Source organism: Rhincodon typus, unplaced genomic scaffold (genome assembly GCF_021869965.1).
Source record: "Rhincodon typus isolate 14 unplaced genomic scaffold, sRhiTyp1.1 hic_rhity00002233, whole genome shotgun sequence".
In the NCBI taxonomy this organism is placed as follows: domain Eukaryota; kingdom Metazoa; phylum Chordata; class Chondrichthyes; order Orectolobiformes; family Rhincodontidae; genus Rhincodon; species Rhincodon typus.
In genome coordinates, this window is record NW_025967871.1 from 18,635 (window position 1) to 25,000 (window position 6,366).

At 38.3% G+C, this 6,366-nt stretch overlaps 1 long non-coding RNA gene across 1 annotated transcript; it reads right to left on the minus strand.

The window, feature by feature from the left end:
- Positions 1 to 1,839: 1,839 nt before the first annotated feature.
- On the minus strand, positions 1,840 to 5,873 carry LOC125481458. Its single transcript, XR_007261347.1, has 2 exons — positions 5,630 to 5,873; positions 1,840 to 2,256 (listed from the first exon to the last, which is right to left on the minus strand). It is a non-coding gene; the product is annotated as an uncharacterized LOC125481458 (long non-coding RNA).
- Positions 5,874 to 6,366: the final 493 nt, after the last annotated feature.

Consider the following 6,366-nt stretch of genomic DNA (forward strand, 5'->3'; position numbering starts at 1 on the left):
AATTTTTTAAATGGAGAGCATATATGCACCACAGTTCCAATTTAGGAATCTTCCCGTTCCAAATCTGAATTTTACAATTGATTCCTGAATTGTTTATCATGTGAATATTTTTATGCTGTGACCCCATGTACAGTATAAAGTGTATTAAGACCAGTCACACTTGTATAACATAGAGAATCCTTGCATCCAGCTGGAGACTTCCATTTCATTAATCTAGGCTTGCTTTGAGCTTAATGTTCAGAAGTGAAAAAAAAATCACCATGTTGTAAACCACTGTAAAATTCAAACTTAATTTATATTCTATCAAAACGATTCTCTAAAAAAGATCTCCATGCAGTCATATCATTTAGAAAGCATGTACATAGCTTTTGTTTGATTTCCAGTCATTTTGTGCCTGGTTTGTATTTTAAAAGCTAACAATGAGTCTTAGCAGAACTTGTTTTCATTCTGTGATGAATTGGGTATTTTTGAATATTTTAAGGTAGACAGATACTACAAAATTGGAGCCTGTTGGTCTGTTTATAGTCAGATTGTGTACATGCTTTCTAAATGATATCACTGTTTAACGATGTATCATTAAAAAAACTATGGCTTTCATGATAAAAACTTCTGCTCTGACTGCTTTGTCCTTGAAACGATTTAAACTGCATGAGGATCTTTGTCGTTGAATCATTTTCATACAATATAAATTAAGTTTGAATATTACAATGGTTTACAACATTGCGATTTTTTTTCATTTCTGAACAATAAGCTCAAAGCAAGCCTAGAATAATGAAATGGAAGTCCCCAGCTGGATGCAAGGATTCTCTGTGGTATACAAGTGTGATTGATCTTAATGCACTTTATACTGTACATGGGGTCACAGCACAAAAATATTCACATGATAAGCAATTCAGGAATCAGTTGTTGTAAAATTCAGATTTGGAACGGGGAGATTCTTAAATTGGAACTGTGGTACATATATGCTCTCCATTTTAAAAATCGCCTGTTTTAACAATGGATGGTAGAAAAATAGAAAATTACATTGACCTCCCTCATTTTCATCTCTTGTTCCTTTGAAGAGATAGCACCAAAAACAATTTTAAACAATCAAACATCTGAATATCCCAAAATTTGGACTAATGTTACATTTTTGGAAATTCTCATGCAGTAAAGGACTACAGGAAATATTACAGCAAACAACAGCATTGATTATTCATCCCTAATAATCTCAGTGATCTACTCCCTTGCCTCTTGTGACTTGTGCTGTGATACAACACCATGAGTGCTGGTTGCTGAGGTCATTGTTCATCTGCGAGTCTAAACAATTAGTGCTGGTAGGCTATTCTGTGTATGGGGAATGGGAGCATCAAAGTCAAGTCCTTATCCGATTTCTATGAATGTACTTTTCAACACTGATCATGAGCTATTTACGAGGTGCAAAAGCTCCAGCTCACTTCCTCTCCCTGGCTAATTCGATCATTCTATTAGTATGCAAAATGAACTAGCTCAGCACAAGTCTCAAATCAAGAATTCTGTGTGGTCCATTTCAATTCTAGATAAGACATTGACATGCTGCTGCAGCAAAATAGCTCTGCAGGAATGATTATTTTTAATGATTGATGGAATTTCAGTGCATAGGTTTATAAAAGTGATGGAGTTCACCTCAAAATTAGTATAACATTGCTTACCTGCCTAGTTGGACAACAATGTCCCTTTAAGAACTGTACTTCAATGAGACACACTATTATGAAGATTATTTCAACAGAAACACTAAAAATCCACAGAGGCTTGTTAAATCTTATTGATAGGATTAGTGGACAGAGTGCAATTGCTGAAGGAGGATTAAACTACTTTCAGTTAGTGAAATTCAAGTTTTAATGTTCTCGATTTAATTCCTTTGTATTAATCAGGTGCCTTGTCATTGCAACCTTTTATATTACAATGATTTCACTCCTTGTTGTTGTCTATTTATAAATTGTATAAAAATTGTAAAGTCTCAGCATTCCTAAAAAATGTGCTGCTTGATAATTTTGCCTAGTTCTGAAAAGATTAAAAAAGGCAGTTGTTTTAGGAATTTGTTCAGCAAATTATGTACAAATCTCTAAGTCTCTGTGTTATAACGTTTTTCACTCAATTGACTCCCTGCAATTAACACATTTGAAGGTTGCTTTCGTGCTGCCAGGAAGTGCTATGCTCTCCTTCACTTGTCCTTGTACTTTGCAAACAAGCAATGCAAGATTCGGATCGTGGCTTTACTGTCCATATTTACAATATCTGTGGAGAATCAGAAAAGAAAGAAAGTTTCTCTTAAAATGTATACTCACAATCATAAGGTAAATACAGACAAAGAAGGTTACCAGGTCCATCAGTGAACAATCATACAGCTCTGATTCCACGACTCCTGCTGGCCTGAATGTTCAATTCAAGCCTTTATTCTTTGTTATGTAATTAAACCTTTCCTGATATTGAATCTAAATTTGCTTTTGACCCATATGGATCTTTCCCCCATTCCCCCCTTCCCCAAACCTCTTACATCATGTAACAAAGTTCCAGAGCTAACTTTGTAGTTCTTATGTCTGAAAGGTCAAATGACAGCCGATAATTTGTGGTCTTAGGTGGTAAAAGGAAGGATGTGCTCCAAAATAAAAGAAAATTAGAACTTCTGTGGATACATTCATATTCCAACAATACACAGAATCTTATAAGTTAGCGGGGCTACAACAGCAGGTCAGAAGCTGGTGATTCTGCAGTAACACATCCCCTTTTCTGCTCCTCTGATGCTGCTTGGCCTGCTGTGTTCATCCAGCTCTACACCTTGTTATCTCCCATCTCCCCAAAGCCTGTCCACCATCTATATGGCACAAGTCAGGATTGTGTTGGAATCCTCTTCACTTGCCTGGATGAGTGTAGCACCAACCATATTCAAGAAGATTGGCACTATCCAGTGCAAAGCAGTTGGCATGACCGGCACCCCTTCCATTCCTTAAACATGCATACCCTCCAGCACTGATGCACAGAGGGCCTACAGTGCGTATTACATACAGAATGCACTCGCCAAGGCTCCTTACTATCCAAAAGGAAAAGAGGCAAAAAACACATGCAAACAGAACTACGCACTAGTTGCCACAAGTCACCCATCATCCTGACTTGGAAGTACAGATACTGTGTCCCAAAATCTGACACTAAGACTGTGCTCAATGTTGGAGTTTCCCAGATTATGGAACAAACGCTACGTGAGTGTCTCTTCAGCACCCCCTGCAGGTCATTTAATTTCATAAAAGTAACAAGTTGTAGATCATGGTTTTGGGAGAGCTTGCGTGCTGCAAGTCGTTGGAACCATTATTGTCAGAAATGTTGAGGATGTAAAAGTTTGGGCAAATTTGTTACTCTTACAGTGGAGTGATTGTTGCAGGAAAAGAATATTCACTTGGGTTTTAATAACATGGATGGAGAGAAAAGGCTGGATTCTGATCCTCCTGCCCGAAAGCAGTCGAAACTGAAATGCTGGGCACAGGAAGTGGGTTACTTAAAACAGAATTCCTAGTTTCTGAGCACTGTATTCATTTGGCTCTGTCAATGAATGTGTCGTTAGAATAGAGCTTCAATGAGTGTTAAATCAGATACTTATGTACGGTTCAAATCAGCCTGAAACCTTATGAAAAAGCCAAACACTGCAGAAGCTGGAAATCTGAATTATAAACAGAACACGACAGAAATACCCAGCAGTTCATGCAGCATCTGTTATGTGAGAAACAGAGTTCATGTTTCAGGTCTGTGACCTCTCATCAAAAAATCATCTTGAGGCTGTTGACTTGCTCACCGAGCTGGCTTGTTTTCGTTCAGACAAAACATTATCAGTGAGGCTTCACCTAGCATGGTGACGAAACGTCTGAATGAAAACGAGCCAGCTCGGCAAGCAAGTCAACAACCTCACCCACAACCCGAGCTACAAATCTTTGCTAAAACCTTAAATCTTAAAGCTTGTCATTGTGACAGCTCTGTATACCCGATAGCACTGATCGGCATATATGTATTTCTCTCATCCAGAGTATTCTAATTAAAAGACACTGAGATAAAGGGGCTGAGGTGTTATTGCTTCTTAGACCACAAGAAATAGGAACAGGAGTACACTGTTCAGTCCCTCAACCCTGCTCTTTCAAAAGGATCAAGCTGACTTGATATTCCTCACGTCCACTTTCCAATAACCCTAAATCCTAGACTGATCAAGAATCCATTTGTCTCAGCCTTAAATGCACACAGCTCTCTGTGGCAAGGAATTCCAAAGACTCTCAACCCTCAGAGAGAAGAACTCTTCCTCACCTTGATCTTAAACTGGCATCCCTTCATTTTGAGACTATGCCCTCTGGTTCTAGAGGGTGCTTTTCCTTAGTGTTTTCAGCAAGCCATCAGTAGTTTCAACAAATATCCATCCTTCTCTGCAATTGACAAATATCCATCCTTCTCTGTAATTTATAAAAGTAGTACACAGGTGCAAAGTAAAACAAAGTTCTATATATTACTCAATTGTTGATTTATCTTGTTTTTCCCTTTAATCTGGCTTTACTGATGGCGGCTGAGTGGGAACTGTTCTTTCTCACCTTCAGCTAGCTTCATGTGTTTACAGCTAGTTTTCAGCTCTGGGTTTGCTTTTCACTTGTCCCCTTTTGTTGTTGTTCTGGACAAACACCTAGTTTGCCTCATGTGGCACAGGCCCCGATACTCAGTTTTAAATATCCTTGCATAAAATCGAGGGATTATCCAAAAGCTTCATCTGATTTTTCTTTATTATTTCATCACCTTCCAATGTGTTCATACTTCTCTGGAACAGGAGTGAACAGTGACACCAACCAAGTACAGGACTTTAGAATAAAGAGAAGGAACGGTGACAACATTAAACAAATACTGAAATTGCCCTTTCCAGTCTTCGCAAGGTTAATATCTCACTCTATATTTCAGTTTACAACAAATCTTTGTGCAGATACACACTATCAAAACCACCTGTTTAAAAAGCTGTGCCTGCGTTATTTTAGAATGTGCAGGTCATCCAATTTTTAAATAAATTTTACTCAATTAAAATTAATGTGCCTGAATGTTGGCCTGGAGCTGCATGGTGCTGGATTTGTTACTTATTTTGTCACTTGCATACTGCCCTACTGCCACGCTCCATGACCCCAACCAAACCGAATTATTAACTACCCACTGCCTAAAGAACCTGCCTCAAACTCAAACAAAGTCTATATCTGCTGGGGCCTTGATCCTGAGACTGTTCATTTTGAGAGAGAATGTACCTGTAAATGGTAACTTAGAGCCAGAGTTATTGAGGACTAATACCTTCCATATAAAATCTTCCCTTCAGCTGGTTCATTTTCCTACAGGTGGGTTGAAGAAGAATCAGACATAAGCATTTCATCAATAACTAAACCTCAAGAAAACAAATGTATATTCCAGTTCCTTTTGGTCTAAATAGCCCAAATCAGAGGGATTCCTGTCTCAGCTTGGGCTGAATCTCACCACCGCAGGAACTTAACTCAGCTGCATCACATTGCCCAAGAAATATGTAACATCGCAACAACCTTAATCTTCAATAATCCAGATTTTAAAAAGTGCAAAAATAAAGACCTTCTTATTTTTCTAAATGTTCACTGACCTGCAGGATCAATTGGATGCTTCAACAGTTCTCTCTCTTTAAGAAGCTCCACGACAAATGTAACATTGTAAAGCTGCAATGGAAGACAACAAATATTAGAACGTGTTTTATTTTCTGTGCAGAAGGTGTCAGGGCCTCTTTCAGGTAGATGAAAAATGAATTTCAGTTGGAAATGTGGATTAGATCTGAAGATGTGTACTAGAATTTTTGTAGAAGCTGGAGCGGTTCTTTCTCCACTGATCCCAATTCCCAGCCCCACCGCTATTAAATTTACAGTAATTAAATGAGATGATGATCAAGGATTAAAATAATATGGATTAACAGTAATATGAAGTGATTAGCTGTAAATCTGACTTAATTGTCAGGCTTCTTAAAGCTTCACATCACTTCAACCTCAAATAGCACTGATAAACTGGAGCAGTCACAAGCTGAGTTAAATGAGAATCTAGGATACTGAAATGCAGTTATCCGTAAAGTCTAAACCAAGTGCTTTACCCATTTATCATCTCCATAGCTTATTTCAACACAGCAGCAAGCTATGTTACAATGTAGTTGGAAACAAGTGTGAGATTCATCTCAAGAAGGTGGTTTACAAGGGGTTCTGAGTGCAAAGACAGATCTCCCGTCCAATCCCGCAAGTTAACAGATTAAGTTAACCCCACATTGCTTACATTCCCCTCATGAGCTTGTGTCTGCAATCTGGCAGTGATTGTTTCCTTCCCTTTCAACTGCGAAGC